The sequence below is a fragment of the Ischnura elegans genome, chromosome 1 (genome assembly GCF_921293095.1).
Source record: "Ischnura elegans chromosome 1, ioIscEleg1.1, whole genome shotgun sequence".
Lineage (NCBI taxonomy): Eukaryota > Metazoa > Arthropoda > Insecta > Odonata > Coenagrionidae > Ischnura > Ischnura elegans.
The window spans coordinates 97,542,178-97,567,962 of NC_060246.1; the positions used below are offsets into that span (position 1 = coordinate 97,542,178).

A 25,785-nucleotide genomic window follows, 5' to 3' on the forward strand; every position below is an offset into this window, starting at 1 on the left:
TGTATCTGGGCGTGTAGAACTGAGCGCTCGCTTCCCCAATGGAATGGTTGGTGTACTAATGTTTGCTTCTCCCCTAATCTGCGGCTATGATGGGAAGCATCCGGTTCGGAGATAACGCGAGTCTCCCATACTCTCCTTCACGTTTGGAAGCCTCTGTCGCCATGCGCTCTTTTTCTGACGGCTATTAAAGGCCCTTCGAAAGGGGCCTTTGAGCAGCTTCAGAATCCACGAAGTATTGCAACGATACATGTAACGGTTGATCAGAAAATATTTTTTCAAAGGGAATTCTCTTCCTGCAATGATTTCCCCAATGCCAGCTTGGGCAATATTTGAATGTGTTCCCCTTTGTTTTTTAGGACAATTATTTCACAAGATTTCATCTTGTATGCCAAGTAGAGCTGTATGATTATATGGTTGTTAATTTATTAATTTTAATTTACCCACGTAATTGATAGAAAAGGAAAAAATATTCCATGTTTTACTTAATTCTTTTCGGAATGCATACGAAACCCAATAATTTAGATTTGATTACGACCTTAAAATCAGATAAAATATTTTAGAAAGAATATTTATTAAGCGACAAACTATAAGATATAGACAGATTTATATAACTCGACCTTTGTCCTGGCTCTGACGTTATTTAGATGCTTTTTTAGTAGCCCATTCGATGAATAAGGGCATGCCTCCGTCAAAAATTAAATATATTTCTTGTTTGAACGCACTATTGTTCATAAAAACTTATAGGTAGAACTTTCGAGCTCCAAATATTGGTAGTACAGATCGGGGCACTGAGGATTCCCTTGAAGCCTACTTAAGAATCGCTTTGTGATTTTGACCAGGCTTTACGTAGTTACCAGCCTTAAGGAAATATTTTAGGGTTGGTGAGCGGTGCCAAAAATGGGTAAAATTTCAGCGTGAAGGTGAATAAGGCACTGCACATGTATCGCTGAATATTATCAGGATCAGTGTGGTAAAAATAAATGAATCAGCCAGTCCGCTCAACGGAAAATGAGATAGGGTCTTATAATTTTTTGTTTTTTCCCGGCGAACAACTGCAGTGAAGTTTTCTCGGGTTTCGCACCGGGTCAGGTCCTCCATTTCTCCCTCCAACGTTTCGATGGACAACTCGCCCATCGTCATCAAGGATTCAGGAATCCAAGGGTCTTTCGCGAAAGTCCGCTCTGAGACTATACCACTCACGATGGTATTCCATCCTAAGTAAGTTGGGTACTGCCTCCTTATCTCCGAATAATATCAGGATCAGTAATTTGCTTGTCGCTCTGAGCAATGGCCGACTACCCCATGCCGCCTGAGAGCTCAACGGTCGGCAGTGGTGGGGGGCCATTGGTTTGGCGACTCATCAAGGACACCTGCCATGATGCTATTCACGGCCATCAACCGAGACTTCGGAGAAACTAAACAAAGGACCTCTCAGAGACTGGGAGTTGAGTCTTATTCTCACCTTATTTATTCTGCGGATGGCTGATAGGGAAACCGGCGCCAGGAATGACAAGTGTGGGCAATGGGATTAGTCGGAAGCAAGAAAGCGAAACCCAAGTCGTAATAATAATCGATATAAAATTTTCTCGGTAATTCGTATTTGTTTCGGATTATATGATTTACTTCTTGGTGTTAATTTATCAAATTACAAGGTAAAATATACGAAGATAAATTTATAGAGGGAAAATCGCAGATTGTGAAAATTTTTATCAGGAGTTTTTTGATGCAATGAATGATGTGAGTACAAGAATCATTCAGCTATGAGTTTAGAAAACGATTAAAGTATTAAGTTTATACCACGGGCATGTCAAGAAAAAGATGTTTGGCAAAACCGGCTGTTTTATGCTGAATTCGCTTTGCTTTTCTCTCCATATGTTGGCCACGGATTATTTAATCAGTCTAAACAACCTCCCTGTCCCAGTCTAAACAACAACCCTATCAAGAAGGTAAAATGAATGACAGGTGGTCGTGCCATTCTCACATTTTCTACAGCTTTTTACCACAAAAGCAATCTTTCTTTCATGAAGTGAACCCCTTATGTGTAGTGTTCGTCGCACATTTCAAACCTGCCTACCTATGATTTGCACCCTCTTTCAGAATACGCCTTTGTATTTTCCGATCTTTTGTGAAGTCTTGCGATGTGTTCGCTGTGAATTGGAAGGTTAGTCATCGCTCGTTACTATAATAAATCACCAATAATGTTTATTATAGACACGAAAATTTTTGAAAACTTCCTTGTGAACGAGGTTAAATTTTAAGAAAGGTGATAAATATCCATCTGGTAACCATCATTATCATGTCAGACTCACTTATTTTTGTAACTTTTTTACGTAGATATGAGGTTCACCACTTTAATAATTTCAATGAAAATATGCCCATAGAATCCAATTTGAGGTACTTCGTCACACGTGATGTATTCCCTTCAAGATAGTATCAACCCTTTCGCCGTTGTACACAGTGTAGTCATTCAAAGGAGATATTATTTAACAAGTCAATTCGAATGAATCAGTAGTTTGCAGTGGCGTAACTATGGGGGGATGAGGGGAGGGATCCCCCCCCCCCCCCCCCAAAGCATCAGAGAAATAAAAAAGTTATTTAATAATATTGCCTAGTTTTGAAATATAATAACCGTATCTACTTAAATTTATATTTTTAGTGCCAAAATGATGGAAAATGTATATTCAGTCATGTCATTTTTCAAAAACTTTTTCCCGCCCCAGGCCAGCTCATCCCCCCAAAAGCATATTCCTAGTTACGCCACTGGTAGTTTGTATGACAAAATACGAAGTCCGACATGCATAAAATTCAGATTGTTAACCCTGTTTTGATTTAACTACCAACACCACCGGGCATTCTCTGCTCTTTGTATGGAGCGAATTGAATCCAAATAAGTAGCGACAGCGGTGTAAACATGTTCTGCTCGCACTTCCATCATTCATGCCGTAGAAATTTTCTCTCTGGAATCTGTCACCGATCCCTAACTCACTACTTTTTTTCTTGATTTTGCGCCAATGGAAAGAAGCTGTGTGACTGCGAAGATTTAAATCGTATGAATGGTTGATTACTTACATAGCTTTCACGATAGACGTATTCGATAGTCAGATTATAGTTCCTTCGATTTAATAGAATCCAATCGGATATACTTTCTCACATGAGATATATTTTCTTCGAAGAACAGTACCTACTTTGGATGCCAACGGAACTTCGATAGGTGGCTAAGATAAAATATGTTAAAATCTGAATAAATGCTAGTATTGACGAGGATAAAATACAGATGATATAACAACGCACTCGTATGTTGAGCATTGCATTTTTTTCCTCTTTGAAGTGTTAATGAATATTGGTTGTGTTACGATATTTTTTAAGCTCCGCTTTTCCCTTTAATATTTCATGAATTCCGCAATCTGGTATTCCTGAGTAATTGAATATGTAGAAGATGTGCCCACTTATTGCGCTTATTGCGCTCTAAAAGGTCTATCACAGCTATGGTAGCAATAATGTTTGACTGCCTTACAATTTAAATCACGGTGATGAAAAAATCTTTCACATTTTGCTAAGTTAATAGTGCTGCAACTATGATAAAATTTGCCTTATTTTCTTTTAGGCAAATATGGCATTAATACAGCTTTAGCATTATGAACATAAAACATCAATCAGAAAGATGCTGGATCTTGCATAGTGAATATTTATCCGTATTCCCATGTTCCCTGTGTTTTTAAATACACGTCGTAAATACTCAATAACCTCGTCATACAAGGTTAATTCGACATAATGGCACTCTCAGAACTGATTCTTCCTCCCTGCAGCTTTTTAAAGGAGATTTTTGTATATTTTGCATCTTACTTACATTTGTTCCTCGCAGGTCTCATTTTCAGACGAATCGTTTCATAGAATACATTTACCTACCAAAATTCGTACATGGAATTAGATCTAACCCGAATTTTCACGCAAACTTCCTCCCCACGCTCTGTTTGCTGTCAGAATGATGTTGAAATGATGATAGAATGTCACCACGACCCACGATTTTTTTCACTGGCCCGCAACCCGTACCAGAAACGTCTAGACACAAAAAAGTCACCACAAACAAGGGTGGAAATCATCTGCCGACAAAACAGAAGGCGCTGTTGTGTGTAGGTGGCGTCTGTTCCGTGTGATGTGGGGCTACGTAAACACAACTTACCCTAGTTGAGGCATCAAGTCTACAAGTTCACGTGGCACCGTTCAGTACGTCCAGGGTGTAATATAGGTGGAGAATGAAAATTAAGTATGTATCACTAAGTGCAGTTAACTGAGAGATCATACGTATACGGAAACTATGTCAGAGATGGAACTCTATCATTCAGTGACTATTTTCGACTCGGGGCGAGATAAAAATTAGTACGGTAGGTCGTATACGTTTGCGTTCCATTTAGGGTACCTATATACAGTTATATGTATCACCCTAGCATCAGATTCAAGATCCTGCTTACAATTCGAGGTTTGCTCGCCACGTTAAAGTCGTTCTGATTGTGAGATCCTAGCACTTATTTCAGGTAATATCTATCATGATAATTTCCTCTTATAGATTTCCCTCGCCTCGAGTTCATTCATGAATTGATAAGGTAAAAGCTCTTTCTGTTTTTCTTTTATATTCTTATATGTAAGTGTTCACTTACGTACTCACCTAGAATTTCCTTATGCTTCTCACCCTTCTCCCCACTTAAAAAGTCTGTTTCATGTACTTGTTTCTGTTTCGCTGGTTTTGCCGTACCAACATGCGCATTTATCTAATTCTGCAAGTAAGCTAATTTTCGTGGGACCCGTATGGCAATCAAGTCCTCAATGGAGCCTGTCGAAAATGTGGCGAATAAGATGGATGTTTAGTTATAAAGTACTAATAATAGCTGAAATGTCTTCAATATTAATCCGAATTTTCTAAATTATGATCTAATATAATGTGGCGCATTAAAGTTCACAGAATTTTTATGGTAATATACTTAAATTGCTGCTTAATGAAAATTGACGTCTAAAAAAGTCCATTTGAGCCGACTATAATAGTGACATCTGATCAAGTGTTATATATTTCTTCGTTTCCCTGTTGGCTTTGTTTTTCTGTGAAACTAAATAGAAGGGCCTGTACTTCCATCTACTTCTCAAAGTTCGGTTGTTTTCCTTCTTCTTACCTGGCAAAATAGTGTGCATTCAACCTGCTCTCCTGTCGGGATTCAACAGCATTCGACGGATGGGGCTTCGGGGGGGCAAACTTTTCCATGGGTGAGAAACAAAAATGTGGTCATAAAATTCCTTTCAACCATCGGTCTATTCTGGATGGCTCGCTCTCCTTCTCTCCAGTCTTCTGCCCTCTTTCTCCCTCCCGAGGAAAAGACCATTGATCCATCCGACTCCTCTCTTCACCGAGATGGCCTTCGAAAGAGTAGTCGGCCTGCCTTCCCAGCAAAGCGGTCGCATTCCGCTCACAATAAACACCGGACCATCTTCCCCCTCACTCCCCCCTTCTTCTAGTGCTGCCCTTGCAGACGGATCCCTCCCGCCGCCCCCCCCCCACGGGGGCAATCCCTTTGTGTACTTCCCGTCCCACCGCCGCCTCTGCCTGCAGAGCTCCTCCGCGGCAGAATTCCTGAGGGCTCCTCTTTCTTTCTGCTTCGCCCCCGTTCGCTCCTCTTCCACGTCCCTCCCTTCCCTTGCTCTTCCCTTTCCCGTCCCCCTCTCCGAGTGAGTCGGTTGAACGTCCGCGGATTCCGAGACCAATTACCACCGCTCCCCGCCCGCTTCCGATCCTCAAAAAAGCCGCGACTTTTATGGCCAATACGCCGCGGTACTCTCTTGCGATTTTATACCAGCAGGGAGGGCACTCTGCTCAAAGTAGGCTGGGTATGGGCGAATGGTTCAGAGGAGGTATTATAATGCGATCGAGCCAAATAAAAATGAAGGCTTCGCATCGACTTGGTGGAAGTATTCATTACTATGAAGCTACATCATTCATGTACATTGAAATTATGCCTACGAGGGCTTTTGGAGAACGTTAGTTTTCCCCATGATGCGCTATTTATACACTTGCCATGATTTTACTGCCATATTTGTAAGTGGAGGCTACTAGGTTCTTGGTGTTCCATATGCACTATACTTAAATGCGACAATTCCTATGCAGGAATATTGTCCGTCATGATCTGGAATTGTAGTAGGTTCCCCCTGTTATGGGTGGGATACTGTAAGAAACAATAAGTTGTCCTGGGTGAAATTTTACATACCCGTACTGGTCTAAGTGTGATATTTTATGCTCGCAGGAGTTTCGATCAGTCGTCAAATGTTTTCAAGGTTGAATACCATGACTGAAATAGCACGATTTCAGCTCCCTAGGCGTTCAATTAGCTTTGCTGCTCTTCACTCTACCATCCGTATTTGTTACGAAGTTTCCTTCTCAGTGATGCCAAGTTCTTGAATGCATTATTCCAATACGGGGATGTTTCCTTTCCGCGGACAAAGAATCACTCCATAAATAACGTGGACAGTGGTTTATGTCTGTCCTTACCTTAGATCAGGCGCTAGCAAATAAAACGCCTTTTTTAGACATAGGCGGTATGGGGAGTTGATGGTATACAACAGAAGGGATGTTGGCTTGACGGTCAAAGTAAATAACCCGGGACCGGTTTCCAGGTTTTAAATTCACAAATACAGGCATGCTACTCCTCGGTTACTACATCTACATCTACATAATACCCTGCGAGCCACCTCTAGGGTGTTTGGCAGGGGGTGATCAATCACCAGCATGCAGCATGCATTTGGACTCCCACATGCACACTACACCGTCCAAAGAACGTCCCGTATAATAACAAACTATACTACTATATGCTGTTAGAAATAGAATAGAAATTCAGAAACATGCATTAAGTTTTATATAGGTTACTAAGCTACGCTACAAGTCATGCAATCTATTTACGAGTTCTATTGCTGCCGTTATAATCTCTTATCGATCGTGGAAAAAATGACATTCGGAATCTGTCTGTTCTGCAATCTATCTCTCTTATTTTATTTATATGATCTGATCTTCCGTAGTACGTTGGCGTCCGCAAGATATGGTTAACTTCGTCAGAAAAGACACTGCTCTTGAATTTATCTAAAAGGTTTAGTCTATTTTTCAATCTACGGTCCGACAGAGATTCCCATCCGAGTTTATCTAAGAGGTCAGGTACACTAACAAGACTATCGTAACGACCTTTCACATAGCTGGCAGCTCTTCTTTGCACGCGTTCTAACTCTGTTATTATGCCTTTTTCATGAGGGTCCCAAACACTGGCAGCGTATTCCAAATGTGGTCTAACGAGGGAAAAGTAGCTAATTTCTCTCACTTTGTCGTCGCACTTTCCTAATATTCTTTTAACAAAACCCATTTTACGATTAGCTTGACCGGTTATTTCTCGAATATGTTTATTCCACGATAGATCATTATTGAGTCTAACCCCTAGATATTTCACGGATTCAACTGCCTTTAACTGGGTGCCCCGAATGATATAGTTACGCTGCAGGGAGTTATTCTTCTTCCAGAAGTTCATTACGACGCATTTTTCCAAATTTAATTCTAACTGCCAAGCATCGCACCAAGCTTGGATAGCAGCAAGGTCATTCGTAAGTTCATTTATATCTTTGCTGGAACGGATTTCTCTGTAAACTACAGCGTCGTCTGCAAATAATCGTAACTTACTCTGCACTACTTCGCCAAGGTCGTTTATATAAAGAAGGAATAGGAGTGGGCCAATGACACTACCCTGAGGAACGCCAGAAGTGACTCTAACCTCATTGGAGACTGCACCGTCTAATACTACTCTTTGGACGCGGTCGCTCAAAAATTCTCTAATCCAGGAAATGACATCTTCGTCTAGACCATAAGATTTCAGTTTTATTATTAACTTTCCGTGGGGTACTTTATCAAATGCCTTTTTGAAATCAAGAAAAATCGCGTCTACTGGAATGTTGTCTTCCCCGGAGACTAAAATATCGTGGGCGAAGAGCGCTAACTGAGTTTCGCACGATCTGCTTTTCCTGAATCCATGTTGATTTCCCATTAATAAGTTTTGTGCGTCTAGAATAATGCCCCACGTGCATGGGAAACAGAGTGTCTCACTCGCTGGAGGAAAGTAAAACAGTTTGCTTGCTTAGTTATCAAGTGGCCTTGGAATAAGGAAGCTCTATCACATGGAATACGAATCTGTATAATACATCCTTCAAGCGCTGTTCAGGGTGTTTGGCAGATCGTGATGAATTTGTATCATCATACTCTATGCATAGAACTGCGTTATTTTATGAAATTCGGCATGCAAGAGGACCGCCACCTGCGCACCGCACGGTCATAGAAATATTACGCATACTAGCAAAATATACATACATATTTTTAAAAAACTTGCTAATGGTTAGTAATTACTAGATCAAATACATGAAAGGTTAGAACTATGGAAATAAACATTCAATGTCTGTCACCCGCGGCTAAGATATCGCGAACGAAGAGAGCAAGTTGGGTTTCACAAGACCTCCCTTTTCTAAATTCGTGCTGTTCTTTTGCTAACAGATTTTGGCTATCTAGATGACCCAGCATCGAATTGAAAATAATATGTCCCAATATTTTGCAATAAATGGAAGTAAGTGGAATCGGAGGGTAATTACTAGGCTTCTCCCTATCCCCACATTTAAATATAGGCGTGACGTTCTCTGTTTTCCAATCTTAAGGGACTGTGTGTTCTGCTAGAGATTTTTCGACCACTTTCTTTAAGTAAGGCGCTATCTCTGATACTGATTCCTTTTACACTCGAGCTGGAATGATATCTTTGCCTGTCGATTTCTTTGTAGTAATAGAGCTGAGTTGTTTTTTTCTAAACCACTGCTTGAAATACAAATAGACGGCATTTGTTCTTGGTAGAGTCGAGTTAAAGGTGTTTATATATTCGTCGTGAAATTAGAGAAGACACTATGGAAAAAGTTATTTAAGAGAGCTAAGCTTTTTCTCGATCGATCTTATTGCTGCCTCATGGTGGCCATCAATTGTTTTCAAAGTTAATAAATGTTTCGAAAGGTAGCTTCATAGTCCACCATGGTTTAACCATCTTCGTAAGGTAATTTTCTTTGAAAATGCTCTAGTGGTTCAACGTGGTAGGGACTGTTGTAAGTGTACGCTTGACCCGTGCGCATAAGCCTTCCGAATAATTATGTCCGCGAAATCCCATTATGTATTGACTCTGCGAAGGAGCTTTCTCACGGGAAATCCCACTCTCCCTCTGGCCCAAGGGGATGGACGTCATGAGCTGGCGATCGTGTGCATGAAAGACGAAGGTCGGCGTTCGGCGAACGCTTTCGCGATGGGAGGGGACGATGGCTTAAAATTTCGTATTTCGATGTGGGCTATGTTTGCCGGAAGGAGTCAAGCAGCAAAAAACTCCTAATTCGACCGTGGACGCCAGAATGCGTCGGTTTTTAAGATGTTTGGTTCGCTCGAAGGGTCTCACGGTGGAGGAAGCGACAAGGAGTAAACAAAAGTTGAGTTTCACCTCGCCTGCACTGCTTGCGGCTGGCTGCAATTTTTTTCCTAAACTACTTTAACTAATGCTAATTCTAAAGAATATTTTTTCTCGTCTCTTTCCTGGTTTCATAATTTTGTTAGAAAGCATAAGCTTTTACTGTCTACCTTGTAGATAAATGGAAAGCGAATGTGAAATAAAATCATTCGGTACCCGCTAATCTTAAGGTTTATGAGTACATCTACATCTACAAATTACCCTGCGAGCCACCTCTAGGGTGTTTGGCAGGGGGTGATCAATCACCAGCATGCAGCATGCATTTGGACTCCCACATGCACACTACACCGTCCAAAGAACGTCCCGTATAATAACAAACTATACTACTATATGCTGTTAGAAATAGAATAGAAATTCAGAAACATGCATTAAGTTTTATATAGGTTACTAAGCTACGCTACAAGTCATGCAATCTATTTACGAGTTCTATTGCTGCCGTTATAATCTCTTATTGATCGTGGAAAAAATGACATTCGGAATCTGTCTGTTCTGCAATCTATCTCTCTTATTTTATTTATATGATCTGATCTTCCGTAGTACGTTGGCGTCCTCAAGATATGGTTAACTTCGTCAGAAAAGACACTGCTCTTGAATTTATCTAAAAGGTTTAGTCTATTTTTCAATCTACGGTCCGACAGAGATTCCCATCCGAGTTTATCTAAGAGGTCAGTTACACTAACAAGACTATCGTAACGACCTTTCACATAGCTGGCAGCTCTTCTTTGCACGCGTTCTAACTCTGTTATTAAGCCTTTTTCATGAGGGTCCCAAACACTGGCAGCGTATTCCAAATGTGGTCTAACGAGGGAAAAGTAGCTAATTTCTCTCACTTTGTCGTCGCACTTTCCTAATATTCTTTTAACAAAACCCATTTTACGATTAGCTTGACCGGTTATTTCTCGAATATGTTTATTCCACGATAGATCATTATTGAGTTTAACCCCTAGATATTTTACAGATTCAACTGCCTTTAACTGGGTGCCCCGAATGACATAGTTACGCTGCAGGGAGTTATTCTTCTTCCAGAAATTCATTACGACGCATTTTTCCAAATTTAATTCTAACTGCCAAGCATCGCACCAAACTTGGATAGCAGCAAGGTCATTCGTTAGTTCATCTATATCTTTGCTGGAACGAATTTCTCTGTAAACTACAGCGTCGTCTGCAAATAATCGTAACTTACTCTGCACTACTTCGCCAATGTCGTTTATATGAAGAAGGAATAGGAGTGGGCCAATGACACTACCCTGAGGAACGCCAGAAGTGACTCTAACCTCATTGGAGACTGCACCGTCTAATACTACCCTTTGGACGCGGTCGCTCAAAAATTCTCTAATCCAGGAAATGACATCTTCGTCTAGACCATAAGATTTCAATTTTATTATTAACTTTCCGTGGGGTACTTTATCAAATGCCTTTTTGAAATCAAGAAAAATCGCGTCTACTGGAATGTTGTCTTCCCCGGAGACTAAAATATCGTGGGCGAAAAGCGCTAACTGAGTTTCGCACGATCTGCTTTTCCTGAATCCATGTTGATTTCCCATTAATAAGTTTTGCGCGTCTAGGTGTTTCATTACCGAGCTGACTACGATGTGTTCAAGGACTTTGCAAGAGATGGACGTTAAAGATATCGGCCTGTAATTAGATGGCTGTAATATAGTAATTCTGGCCTGTAATTAGATGGCTGTAATATAGTAATAGAATAGAGTAATTCCCTGATACGCAGGCTTTCTAATAATAAAAAAACTACACCGTATTCATTGAAGCTCCCTTGCTTTAAATCTACTTCTACATTATATCCAGGGGGTGATCAATCTTTAACGAGATAATGAGATCGTGAAAACCACATCACTATTAAATTGATAATAGGTGTTAAATAAGCTTCATTGTTACATAGGTCGATGAAGATCAAGCCTGTTTATTGTTAATTACAATCCTGAAAATGTTTTAAAATATAATCCTCGGGCAACCTGAAACTTCCTCCTGCCTTCGTGGAACTTCCGCCTTGAACTGAAATGGCGACTAAAGCTTTGTATTTCTGCTGGAAATCCATTTGATTGGGTATCACTCACTATCTGAAGGGTGAAAATAGTCGTCCGAATGTGGAATATAATGTGAACTCGATACCCGCTATAGTTTACTTATATTGATATTACTCTTTTGGGTTTTACCCTGCGAGGAACCTCTGGGGTGTTTGGCAGGGGATGACCAATCACCAACATGGAGCATGCAAGATATAGATGGTAGATGTATAAGAATGTGCTAGCGGGTGAGAAGGATACTAAGCGGATAGAGGGCAGTAGTAGTCACGGATAGAATGAAAGGGATTGGATTTGATTGTGAACCAAGGAATGAGAAAGGGGGACAGGTAGGGTGATTCGTGAATGGTCACATGTAAACGCACATTAACAGAAATAATACCTTTTTATAAGAAAACAATAAATTATATGCCTTAAATCTGACCATAGTGGAATGAAATATAGTTAAACCTGCCTTGAGCAGCTACCGAACGGGCTGAAAAAAAGGAGACAGCATAAGGAGGTTATCGCTAAATAGAGGTAGCATATTATGATGTTTTCATAAATGGGTAATTGTAGCATGATCCATTAATTGATTATATACCTAAAACAGGTAGAGTTTCAGAATTTTCATTTCATGCTTTAATGCCATTGCCAGAGGTATGAATGAAGCAAGGGTGGTTGTAGGCGATTAAGGGGGGTGTGATTTTTATAAAGTCGATATTTCATGCTTAATTGTTTTATATAATTTATTTATGAATATATTTTTAGCTATTATGTAATCGTTGAAATTATCGGACCGAAAAATTAAGCCCTGATGATGCTCAAATAAATGAGGGATGCATAGGTGAAGTTGACGAATTACAATCTCAGTGACCAAACTTCAATAAAACCATCTCCATCACTTCTCTGCAGTTCATTCTTTCACATAAATACTATGAATGTTCGAATGTCTCATGCCACTTGGCCTTGTGCAGGTCTACGAAATGCGGATGGAAGCGTTTGCACACGTCCACGCGCTCAGGTGTCTCCGTCGAGGAGAAAGGAAAGGAAAAGGTGTAAACAGGGGAGTGTGGTGGTAGGTTTCGCTCTCCGGCGATGGTTGGTTATCTGTAGGCAAGGCGGTGGAGCACCATCTCTTCTATCTGGCTGCACGGGTCCTTGGAGGTGATACGGCGGTGGCCAAAGGGCGGATGGGTCATATCCTGTGTCCTGACGCCCCTTCCCCTCCCTCCGCTCCTCTGGCCTCCAGCAGCACCCGCCGCGGCGTCCGATATTTCAAAAGCCCCCAACACTTGCCACCTCCCATTTCCGCCGACCTTTCCCTCTCGTGTGCGCTTGCCTCTCGGAATGCGCCGCTGAGTCACAAGTCGGCGTGAGGAGGCGTTGGGAGTTTTATCGTATGAAACCACTCCTTCACAGACTGGCTAAACCTTTTAAGGGTTTGTTACTGTTCAAGGATGAAGTGAAAGTATTCGCCTGAAAAGAAAAAAATCAAAATATTATGCTTTCCTTTATGCTTCGTGGAGTAATTTTACTACTCGCCATCAATGGCCTACTATAAGTAATTTACTTAACGAGCTAAGTCAGTTAATCAGCCCTAAGGTTAGTTTGCTTAGGTGCTGGTTGAACTGACCCCGGAATAAGCCGTATATGTTTGGAGTCCTAATATTCCGGGTAGCTCCTTTTTGCGCTTGTATACTTTACTTAATTGGTGATGAAAAGCGTTTGAGGGGTGGTTTGGTGAAATTATCAATATCGGATTTGATGTATTATAAATCTGTAGTATCAGGAAGGGTCAGTGGCGTAACTATGGGGGGATGAGGGGATAGATCCCTCCCCAAAGCATCGAAGAAATAAAAAAAAATATGTAAAACTATTGTCTAGTTTTGACATTTTATAACTGCGTGTGCTAAAATTTAAAGTTTTAGTGTAAAAATGATTCAAAATGAATTTCCAGGCATGTCATTCTTCAAAACTTTACCCGCACCCCGTTACATCTACATCTACATAATACCCTGCGAGCCACCTCTAGGTTGTTTGGCAGGGTTTGGTTTGGTGATCAATCACCAGCATGCAGCATGCAATTGGACTCAAACATGCACACCACACAGTGCAAAAAACGTCACGAATACTAACAAATTACACTACTATATGCTGTTAGAAATAATAATAAAATTAAGAAACATGCATTAGGTTTTACATAGGTTAGTTGGCTACACCACAAGTCTGTATTGTAGTTACTCGGGAGGAGGCTCGCCACCACAAGCCACCCCATCCCCACCCCCGAAAGCATATTCGTAGTTACTCCACTGAGAAGGGTAATATTCTACAAAATAATATGTGCTGATATAATTTTACATGATAATTGTGCTAGAGTTGCTATAATAATGTGCTAGAGTTTATATAATATGTGCTGGAATAATAAAAAATATAAAATTTGCTACAGTTAATATAATAACGAATAAAATGGTTATTTTTTATTTCTTTGAATACCGAATGTAGAGTGAGTGATCACTCTTCTGCACTAGCACTAGCGATCAACAGTCCTGAGATTTGAGTAGTTTTACATAGTTTTCAACTAAATTCTTCTATAAGCCAGCTTATTCACATTAACGTGAAGAACGTGTACATAAACTTACATGGAGTAAATACTTTAATCTGAATATCTTGTACTATAGTAGTTTTTGGTTTAAAAACCTCAAGTGTTCCCTTGGTGAGCGAGGACACAACATAGAAATGCGAATTTCCATCTCTATGTTGAATCTCGAAGGTGTTTGGGCCTTGGCGTGGTTCTCGAAAGCATTTTTACTCGCTCAAAGAGGGAGAGAATGTTAGGTAAATGTCATTCAAAGTTTACTTTCTCTTTTGTGAAAGGCTGTTATGCCAACAAAGCATAGAGAGGGAGAGGTGGGTCTTCGAGAAGAATTAGCAATAGTCAAAACTAATATTGGACGACTGTTTGGGGTATTTTCTTGTAATTTTTGTTTTGCCTGTACTGTAGCCACTCCAGTATTTTTGTTTGATGTAGTTCCCCAATTAGCTAACATTTTCTTGTTCACGCTGAGTAAATTATTTATTCATAAATTTCTCACTTTGCTAAATATAATGCGTATGTTCATCGTACGTGCCATTAAACCACATATGATCCAAAGGCGCTAGAATATTACTCGAAACAGCGGAAATAAATGCGCTTTTACTAATTTAGTGAATTTAATTTCAATACTTCCGAACAGAAAGGTGAATTTTCGGCCTTTCCTCTAAATAATTTTTGTAGGATTGTCAACGAAATGTGCACGCCGCGATTTCAGCCCCGAAGGACATTTCCATCGGTGAGGGTTGCGTATACCAAGGACCACCGAGAGAAAAAGGCACATGAACATGAGACAGATTGTTGAAGAGGTTATTCCATTCTCATTGCCCGTGGGTTCCCGGAATGATATGGAAGTGCGAGGTTGGTAACCAGAAAATCCAACGCGTTGATTTTAACTATGTATAGCGTCTATCTCCGGGTAGCACTTCCTGTTCCTACACATTCTATAGATCAAATAGCTTTTGGGTAATTATGGGGGCGTAACGTGGCAATCGAAACTGGGTTCTTATTTTGACAACGATGATTATGGTGTATTCATTTTTGATCGAAGAAATTTTTGGGATAGTCGTAGGCTCTGTGTATGTTTATTTTTCTAAATAGCGGTTCCTCTCAATCCTTCCTCTATGCCTTTAATCTTCATGAAAATCACAATGGGCATTTCAATTGTAAGACATATCCAATGTACGAAGCTCTGCATTTGAAGTGTCCTTAAATCATCAGTGCCATATAAATCCCTAGAGATTTTTTTTTTCGTTTTCTTTATCATTATTCACCATCTATCCTACATATTAACAAAAACAAGTAAAAATTATGTGCTAGAATACAAAAAATGTCATAATTACGAAACTCAAAAGTTTATATTGTTCTCATGTTGGTTTCTTCAAATATGGGGCTTGTTTATAGATGAAAATTCAACAAGAGTGCACTTTGTACATGAGAGATAAGCTCGGCGTACCTTTGGAGCGGTATAATTAGGCGTTCTACTCATAAAAGGTATTCAGTATGAGATGAAGAAAGACAGTTCCTAAGGTTTTGTGTCTTAAACTAATTGACCTCACCAGCTACGTTATCGGCAATATTTATTTTCGCTCGTAAACACTGTCCATCCGTGAAAGTGGAGAGACGTCGCGCCACTTGACTGCCGCATATTTCGCTTGTCCCCGTCCGGGTGGCGACGAAAGCGTCGGCCACTCGCGATTTGTATTCAAGGGGTGCGGTTTTCATCGGGAGCCATTTCGAGCGAGACACTGTCGCGATGGAACGCTCGTCCATGGTCGGGGACGAAGCCCAGTCGTGGCCCTCCCTCAAGAAGACGCCTGAAAACATTCCCATCGATGGGCTAGGAGCGAAGAGGAAAGGTGCTGCTCCCACCACCCCTCCACCCCCTCCACCTCTCCGGAGGTTTACTACGGTATATCACCCCCGTAATTCTTCCCACCAGCAAAACCCTTGCCCCCGCAGTGATACGGGCGCCTACGCTAACAATTCCTCCGGCCACCCCTTTCCTAAGCACAATCCTTTCACCAGACACCTCCTCCTCCACCCTAGAGGGCCAGCCCTTCCTATGGTTCCCTTTCCTCCATCTGGCCATGCCCTACCCCTTTTTCTCGTGCTCGCTCCTCCTCTAGCAGCCGCGGGCTCCCTTCCCCCTATGCATTACTGGCCGAGCATTCACCCAAACAAACCCAAGGCTAACCTTGAGACGATGTGGCGAGGGAGGGTTTGGACGGGGCGGCAGAGGAAGTGGGGTGATAGGGGGAGGAAATGGTGGGGGGGTAGCAGGTGCGAGTGGGGAGGGATGGATGGGCCTACTTCCCCCCTCTGCCTTCCCCTTCATGCTTCATCGTTGTTGCTGTTTATCCTCCCAATGTTTTTCTCATTGCCACCACACAGTCAGTGGTCCAGCGTGTGGGTCGTTTCCAGCCATATTTATTTTCATCCACGCTAAGAAGCCTCGGGGACAATGGCAGTGGGTGATCAGGCTTCCCCTACGATTCTTAACGCTGTGTATCGCTCGCGTAAAAATACGCTTCTCTGCCACCTTCTCTTGTTATTGGAATTCGCCCATTTGTGTGACATAGTATATGCTGATTGGTATCTGCATCTAAATAGCATGTTTTATAGTGTTAGACTGAAGGTGATCACTTTCTATCTTACACTCATTGTCAGTTCGAAGGTTCAATGTTTTAGAAGGTGCTTCAGCGAGGCGTTCTCTCACATTTAAACCAGTTAATTAAGTAGTTATTAATTTCCATTCCACCGAAAGCAGCACACAGTGGCCTTTTACATCCAGGTTTGATAAACATTTCAACAATTGCACGTTCTCATTTAGATATTTGATAGGGTTTATTAAGTGCTGAACCCAGCAAAAAATGTCGGGAGTAGCTTTTTAACCCTTTGGGCATCTGCGGCCTGATTTCTGAGGGTCCCTTTTGATGTCATTTAGTACGTTAAATGTTGATGTAAGGAAAGCGCGACAGTTCTGTCCATAATGGTTGAGTTAGGAGATAAGTAATGTTTGGCGCCCCGTAGAAGTGGAATCTCTCTTGAATTCTGTTTTTTGAGTACCTTCTTCTTTCCTTAGCCGTTAGAACACTTGCGGGCTATTGCATGGAATCATTAGAGAACAAATAGAGGCTATTAGTATTCCTAGCTGAGGTAGGTGTCGGGTAAATCCATTAACTCGCCCCGTGCCAAACACCTGCTTGGTTTTCCTTGAACTTAGTTGTTGCAGAATTATGTCTGGGGTGCCATAGCTGTGGCAGTTGTGCTCTTCGTGACGGAATGGGGAAAGTGGCAGGTGATGGTCGGTTGCTTTTCCTTCCTCGCCCTTTCCGCGGCTCCGAGTCAGCTAATCGCATTTGATAAACTCATTCGCGGAAATTGTTACTTTCTCGAAACCTCTAGACGAAATGGAGGGAAAACAGGGAGTGTGTCGTAGGTAGTGAGTTGGGCGTTTGGGTGCTCATCGAATGGTACTACTATTTTAAAAGGGAGCGAAATCTCAAGACCCTCCTGGCCTTACACTCGTAAAACGGGTACAGCTATGATAGTGGCGCATGGAAAGCGGCTAGCTCCATTTACTGAATTATATGTATAAAAATGAGTCAAATTCATGCAATTTTTAACCCCTGTCAGGATTAAATCGCGTTAAAGTTTGTTTCAAGCCGCATGTATGCATCGATAACGATATGGATATCGTGTTCGATTCGTCCTGTTAGTGCTGCTGTGCATATCTGACAGTTAATCAGTAAAAATGACAGATACTTAGCATCGTTGCTTGGCGAGAAAGTGAGTATTACATTGCTGTAATTACTCTTGTGATCATTAATTGTTTATTGTGTAAATGAATGATTTGTATAGCTCTTAGTCCTACCATGTGCCCTCAAATTTGTATTGAATGCCAACTGCGTAGATGTTTATAAAATGCTGGCTAGGGGAGGACGGTTCCTCTTGGTATTAGCTGCGTTGCTATGGGAGCCATTAGGAGAATACGTGACGTGTGAGGTCATCGATTTCCCTTCTACGCGGAATTTTGATATGCCCTAGCGATGCAAATTTGTTGCGCACATGGCTATTACGGAAATTATTTCGACGCATATTAACTTTGATCTGTATGCATTCTTTCCGCAGTTTGCTGCCTTACGGTCTGCTTCGTGCACTTTTTTGATTGGAAGTGTATTTTATTTCTTTAAATATACTTTGTATTGTATTCTTGTACACTTGTATCATTGACTTAAATATTACTTCTCTTGCTTTATTAAGAAAATTTTAATGCGTTTAATATCTCAGTGTTCTATTCAGTGTCTAAAATATACCGGCAAGCAATCTCAGGTTTCACCCTTAATTATTCATTAACGCAAGAAGTATACTTTCCGGACAAAAACCATTTTGTGCACTACTTTTTCTTGCGGGCTGGAATAATTTGAACCGCTTCCACAATAGCTTCACTGGGAAATCATTTCAGGGAAGAATAATTGGCGTGGAGTTCAGCCGAGAAGAGAATTTTGCGGGAGAAGTCGTCCGCCTCAAGGTTGGATGAGGGTTTCCAATTCCTCCGAATGTTTTGGCAGAAACCCATCCCATCTGAAAACGGCGGAAATATTTTTTTCGAGGCCATGCTTTTCATTGACCCCTACCTCTCTCTTGTTCACAGGCCGTGGTGCTGTAGAAACCAGCTCTTCGTGGCTGTGAGCAGAAAATTATTCTAAAGTGATGTTATGATGATATATATTTAATAGCTGTGGAATAAGTACTTGAAATCGTGCAAAGATTTATTTTATGAAAGATTTTTTTGACTCTCTCATCTCGGGCTCTTAGCTTAATTTTCGCATATTTCTTTAAACTCTCTGTTGTGTGTACCTACCTGTCCCATCATAGGTTGCTTTCAATTTTTACGCGATGATGTTTGACGTACCTTTTTAAAATGTTATTTTTAACGAATCATCGGTGCATTTTTCTCGGAAATAAATAATATTGAAAAAAACCGTGACTTAAGTTCTTGATATTTCAAGATTTCAAAATTATTGCCATCGGTGTTCCTTTGGAAAAAGCTGTTTAGTTCTTTCAAATTAGCAGTTATTTTTTGAGCATACGGATTTGGTTTAGTGATAGCAGATTTCAAGTAGCCAAAAAGAGCTAGGCCGTGTATGTCCACTAATTGCCTATATTTCGCAATTTTACTGCTTCGACGAAGTTGCCTTATTATTTTCTATTGATTGGTAATTATGTTAACACTTAAGATAATGTAATATTTTTTAGAGAGTATGTCATCCTTCAAGTTTGTACGTAATTACTTGTCAAGGAATACGTCGTGAATGGTGCAAAATGACCTTGCCGTCGACGCACCCTAAATCCAAATACTACTACTACAATACGTCGTGAAAGCATTTTTGCTTTCGTACTAAGCATCTTAGCTAGTTTTAACATGCGTTACGGCCCGAAGCCAACGAGATATTGGCGATATCTGACGTAATACATTTCATAACTTTCCTTTATGCTGCTTTGTTTCGATACCTCTAATATGTGATTTTTCCCATTTGTTATTGTCCGGCTTCTAGTGCCATGAACCACTACCACATTTTCTCTTGGCCTCTTTCCCATCATTGCTCCTTCCGCTGATCCAGACTCTCTAAGAGTCATTGCGAATATTCATACAGCTAGCTGACTCACGGCCCTGTGAATAGGCGCATCTCGTCTCTTTGGATTAGGTTCTTACAACTGTGCGGAATGTGGATTTTCCAACGCCAGCCAGGAATACTTCTTCTATACGACTTTTTGAGGGAAACAAAAGCATTTTCTCCAATAGTGCTGCTCTTCCAAAGAGTTGGTCAATTGTATTGTGCTGCCTAAGCGTCCTTATCCTCGCTGAGCCCATGGAATCACGAAAATCGTTTAAGGGTCTGTCCCCGCACTGCTGGGAGCCAACACCTTAATGACCCACACAACTACAGTTCCTAAGTGACGCTTGGAATGGACTCCTGGTTTTCCCCAGTGGGAAGTCAAACCTTTTGTGAGTTCACTTTTGAGGTGTTGTTCGCGGGATTTAGCACAAATGTCGAAAAAGTGGGACTCTAACAAATCTTGGGACTTGTAAGCTGAATATGCCTCCAGAGTTTGCAGGGCCGTCGAGAGCTCGCGAGAGATTTGTATGATATCCGCTTACTTATTTTAGTAATTTTGAGATAATGTCATCTTTATATGGTTTGAATTATGAAGTATAGTACAAATCCCAGTTTACGCTTTGCTTTCCCGTATTATACTTTATTTTATATTATACTTCACGTATGTGTTTACCCCATTAAGATCCCGGGTAATGGTGACCCCCAAGTATTTAACGAATTCGGCATTTGATAATGGAATCCCGTTAGCGGTGTAGCTCCTTCAATTCGTCTTTACTCTTCATAGCTCTCTCTCTCCCTCTCTTGCAGACTGACGATTCCTCGAAATGGCGTAAGGATGAGGTATTCTATTTTCTGAGTCATTACTCCGACTCTGTATTCTGGCAGCCGGTCGGGAGGACAATAGTGACTTTCGAATCGTCGATGGGGTTAATTATATAATAACTGCGTTTCCTCTTTTTTTTAATTTAGACTGGGAAGACGACTGGTTTAGAGGAAAAACTGGTCGTTCCTTCCGCCAAAGACACCTGAAGGACGTAAGTGAAGTTTGCGTTTATACTTCACCATTGTTAGGCCTTTTCCCTCTCCCTCAGTTCATTAAACTGCTTATGAAGCGGTTCATTTCTTTCGGCATCTGCGCTTCGAAGACTGCGTAAAATGAATTCACCTCTGAAGGGTAGTTGATCGATGAAATAATTAGAAGTACGTCGATGTATATACGTGTTCAGTACCTTGAACTTCTTTAAAGAAATGAACTCATGGATACTAGCGCTATATCACTCTGAGTCCTTTTAAGGTCTGGTTGTACGAAAGAAGCACGCACGAATTTATGTGTAAATGTATGAAAGCGAGAATGAAGGCTAAATGCGCCGTAACCACCCAACTTGTAAGGACGCATGAACTGAAAATAAAATATAGTAATACTGAAAATAGATAATAGGAATGGCTGACTGCAGCCATTTTTCTGATATTTACCCCGGGTAATTACGATCCCCTTGATGCGTCCGTGGTGTAAATACTTTCACCCGTGTCTTTGGCGGTCGCCAGCCCATCAGCGACTTTCGAATCCTCGTGGAAAACACGAGGATAAAGTTGCACCTGCCGTGTGCCAATCCTGGGCTCCTGCAAATACAGCCTTGAATTTATATCGCCAGCTGGATCCTCAGCGTTCCGCATCGTGTGCCGTAGACAGTTCAGATTATCGGACTCCCCGTATTCATGCTCCTCTCAAGATGATTACGAGCGAGAAAAACTCTATCTAAAAGGGGATACCTGCGGCCGAGGATTTAATAAAATTCTCCACTCTGCTGCGGCTTTCGAGATGTTTACGTGCTTTGAACTACGTGGTTGAGTTGTCTGAAATAGAATAATTTTCGCTCGGAATTTCCAGGAGCGTTCAAACACAACCTCCCAGGTTATCATATGCATTTGGGTGTGCTTAGTTATTCTACGTATGTAGCGTCAACATATGCGGGACTGTTAATGTTATCTCCCTAAGCTGTGGGATCGGAGACTCCAGTAGCAGCTTCGGAGTATTCTCTTGTGGTCGGATTTGTCACTGTGGAGTCAGTGCTAGATCTACATCTACGTAATACTCTGCGAGCTACCTCTAGGGTGTTTGGCTGGAGTTGATCAATCACCAGCATGCAGCATTGCCACATGCTCACCACATCGTCCGAAAAACGTTACGCATACTTAAAAATTATACTACCACATGCTGTTAGAAATAATAATAAAATTCGGAAACATGCATTAAAGTATACTTAAGTTAGTAGACAACATTATAAAGTTATCTTATCTATTTCTACATCTACATCTACATAATACCCTGCGAGCCACCTCTAGGGTTCTTATCCAGGAAATGACATCTTCATCTGGGCCATAAGATTTCAGTTTTATTAATAACTTTCCGTGGGGTACTTTATAAAATGCTTTTTTGAAATCAAGAAAAATCGCGTCTACTGGAATGTTGTCTTCTCCGGAGACTAAAATATGGTGGCCGAAAAGCGCTAACTGGGTTTCGCACGATCTACTTTTCCTGAATCCATGTTGAGTTATCATTAACAAGTTTTGCGCGTCTAGGTGTTTCATTACTGAGCTGACTACGATGTTTTCAAGGACTTTGTATGAGATGGACGTTGAAGATATCGGTCTATAATTAGATGGCTGTTCCTTGTCTCCACTTTTGAATTTTGGCGTTACGTTAGCAATGTTCCAGTCATTAGGTACTTCGTGTTGCTAAATGGATTTACTGAATATTTACTGCAAGAAGGGTGCAATTTCTGAGGCTTGTTCTCTATATATGCGAGACGGGATTTCGTCTGGACTAGGTGATTTATTTGGACTGAGAGATTTCAATATATATTCTATTCCGTGCGCATTAATGTCAATAGGCGGCATCTTTCTTATGCAGAGATTGTCAACTGTCTTGGATGAGTTCTCAGAAGGCTGGGTGAACACGCTCTTGAATTAGGAATGTAATAAATTGGCTTTTTCGGAACTGTTTGTCAACTCATCTCCATTATCGTTTCTCAGAGAACATACGGTAGATCTTTTACCTTGAACTTCCCGAACATAAGACGAAAATGCCTTTGGGTTATCCCGTAACTGCTCTACTAGTGTTTTTCTTTCTTGGCGGCTTCATACAACTTATATTTTTTAATTACTAACTCGCGTCCATTAGGGGATAAATGCGTGTTGACATTTTTCATTTTAGCATGTCACGCTCTCTGCCGCCTCAATGCTTTTCTTACTTCCGCGTCATACAATCTCGGTTCGCTACCTTCTTTTTTGTTTACTAGGGATGTAGCTATTTTTTCCCGAAGTTACGAGCGAAAGAAAAGCTTTCCAACTACCCTCTTCATTTCACTTTATTATTGATTCTTGAAACGCGAGGAAACCATTTTTCAGATGACTTTTAAACCTATCAGAATCCGCTCTTTTAAAAATGAAAACTTAACGCTCTTTAAAGTTTTTAGCGGTATTCAGAGATAACTTTGCAGTTACTACCCTATGGTCACTTATTCCTTCGGAGGTGTTCACGTTTATTACCTGATGAGGTAAATTTGTCGCTAATAAATCAACAATGCTTTCTCCTCTGTTAGGTACGAATGCTGTTTGAAACAATGAATTTGATACAAAAGTTTGTAATAACGCCTCGCAAATCACTTTATCCCCCCCACCAGGAATGAAGGTATACGTCTGCCAATCTATAGAAGATACGTTGAAATCTCCAACTACAATCAAGTTTCTTTCAGGATACTTGGATGTTATGTGGTTTATTGCTGGTTGCCATACTTATTACAAACCTTTACGAGTAAATTAGCTGTATGGCAGACTTTATTAGGATTAATGGTTGCTTTAATTGCTATTTTATTATTTCTTGAAAGTTCGACGTTAAAGTTGTTTTGACTTGCAATTGTTGAATTATAATTATTGTACCATTCTCTGGCATATTTTATTTCGCTCTCAGTCTAAATTAATTGCTAAACGATGGATCATACTCACAAGTGTGGTTATAAAATGTGCATAACTACAAGTCAACTTGTGAGCGTGCTTTCTGCGAGAAAGATCGGCTGTTGACATTTCAAATATGTTCTTCGTGAGAGGCTAGAAATGGAATGCTTGACCCTAAAAGGGTACTAAAAACGCGAGACTTAGGAATGAAAACGCCGCGTTACTTTCACTTCCCAACTGCAATCACGACTGAAATAATCGCTTCATATGATTGTCGATATGATTCAATCCACCCCCATTTCAACGGAATGCCATTCGGTATATTTGAAATGACTGCAAAGGTCAGTATTGCTTGCCTCTCTCGGGCGTGGCTCTTATTATCCTCATGCAACTGATGTGTGACGAAAATCTCTGGGCAGTTTGTACTTTCTAAGGTCCTTTGATTCGGTATTGTATTGATTCGGTGAGATTGTGCTGCCGGGGTAATTTTCTTCGCGGAGTGCTAATCTATTGCGGAGAATAACTTTAAAATATATACGAATGGAGGCCCCAGTAGCAGTTTTCGTGGTTTATATTGGTTTATGTCTATTTTTTGTTGGACATTATATGATTTGTAACCTAAGGCCTTCTTTATCCTGAATACAGTAATATTTATATCGATTTTCCTCCATGTGTCACTATTATTGCTTTTCAGTTTTAAAACTTTTTTTGTCCATGGCATGAAAAATATTACATGGAGATATGAGAGAAGAAAGTCTATGAATACAATCTTATATGTGATTAAAAAAATAGAAGTACTTATCTCATTTTAAATTTTAGTTGATTCCTAAACAATACAGCTAAAACTGTTGTGTGCTTGAAGACTCCCTTGGTAGTTTCTGCTTCATATACTGTGATATGTTAGTAATAAATAACGACTATTGTGTGTTAATTTTGAGGATTCAACAAATTAATGTAACTTATACAAGAATTGCCACGAGAAAAAATTCCTCTGGACCGGGAATCGAACCATGGACCTTTGGCTTTCTTTTATTAAGTCCTACATAATCTTACTTGCTTCCTAACTTACACAACTTTAGAGTAGCCTTTGTGTTAAAATGTTACAGTCGTGGGCCTTTATTGATACATCTTGCGATTAATGTGAATCCATGTTTCGAGTGGCCGATACTCGTTATTCGTTGAATCATTAGCTTGAGTTGACAGAGGGATATCATTGTGGTTTTCCCGCTCTGACGGTACGCAGGGCTTGTGAAGGGGCATTACCGCGAATGGCATCTGCGGTTGCCACATCAGCCTTCAACCCAATCCCCAAAAAGGTCCGGGAATGAGGCGGTTAAATAACCTGCCGGCCTTGAAGACGCTCGCTGATTCACATCACGCGCATTGCCCGCAGGATAACAAAAGGTTTTATTTTGCAATTCCTACTGGTGATCCAACGGCAGGTAAAACAAGTTTCCAATCAGGTATGACGCTTTAGCTTGTTAATTTTCCCAAGTTTCATCCGTGAGGTTCATTTTGAAGCGTTTAGGTGTTAGATGATGAGTCCTCAATGCACTGACCCTTGGTAGGTAAAGCGCGGAGTTTTCACGAGGATCGAATAAGGAAGCGAATAGATGCTGTGCTCCCCGACAGTTGGATTTGGTGCTGATTGGTGTCGTTTAGTGGCCGATACGATACCGTAGAATTGCGTCTGGCTGGTGTTGCACACTTGGGCAAAGGTCCTGGCTTTTTTATCCATTGTGAAACACATATATAATATTTTTACGGATGGCATCCGTTAATTTTAGTAAATTTTGCCTTAAATCTCTTTTTTAATGCATAATTTTCTCCTACACTCGTGCCCATTTAAGAGAAATTGATTTTCCAACCATTTTTATAGCCTGAATCTTATATCCTGCATCAGTGAAGGATCGCGGTGTATGCCGATTAAAAAACTCGCATGCTAAAAATGTGTATGCGATATAGGTCATTGGTGAGAGATTTGTTTTCAAGACAAAGAATGACAATGTCTGCGCCCGAGCTAAACATCCGTTTTT

General features: G+C 40.8%; 1 protein-coding gene across 1 annotated transcript in view; it reads left to right on the forward strand.

Moving 5' to 3' along the window:
• Positions 1-25,785, forward strand: part of LOC124166858 (xaa-Pro dipeptidase) — a 392,399-nt gene that overhangs the window by 17,284 nt on the left and 349,330 nt on the right. The gene's annotated exons all lie outside the window — the stretch shown is intronic.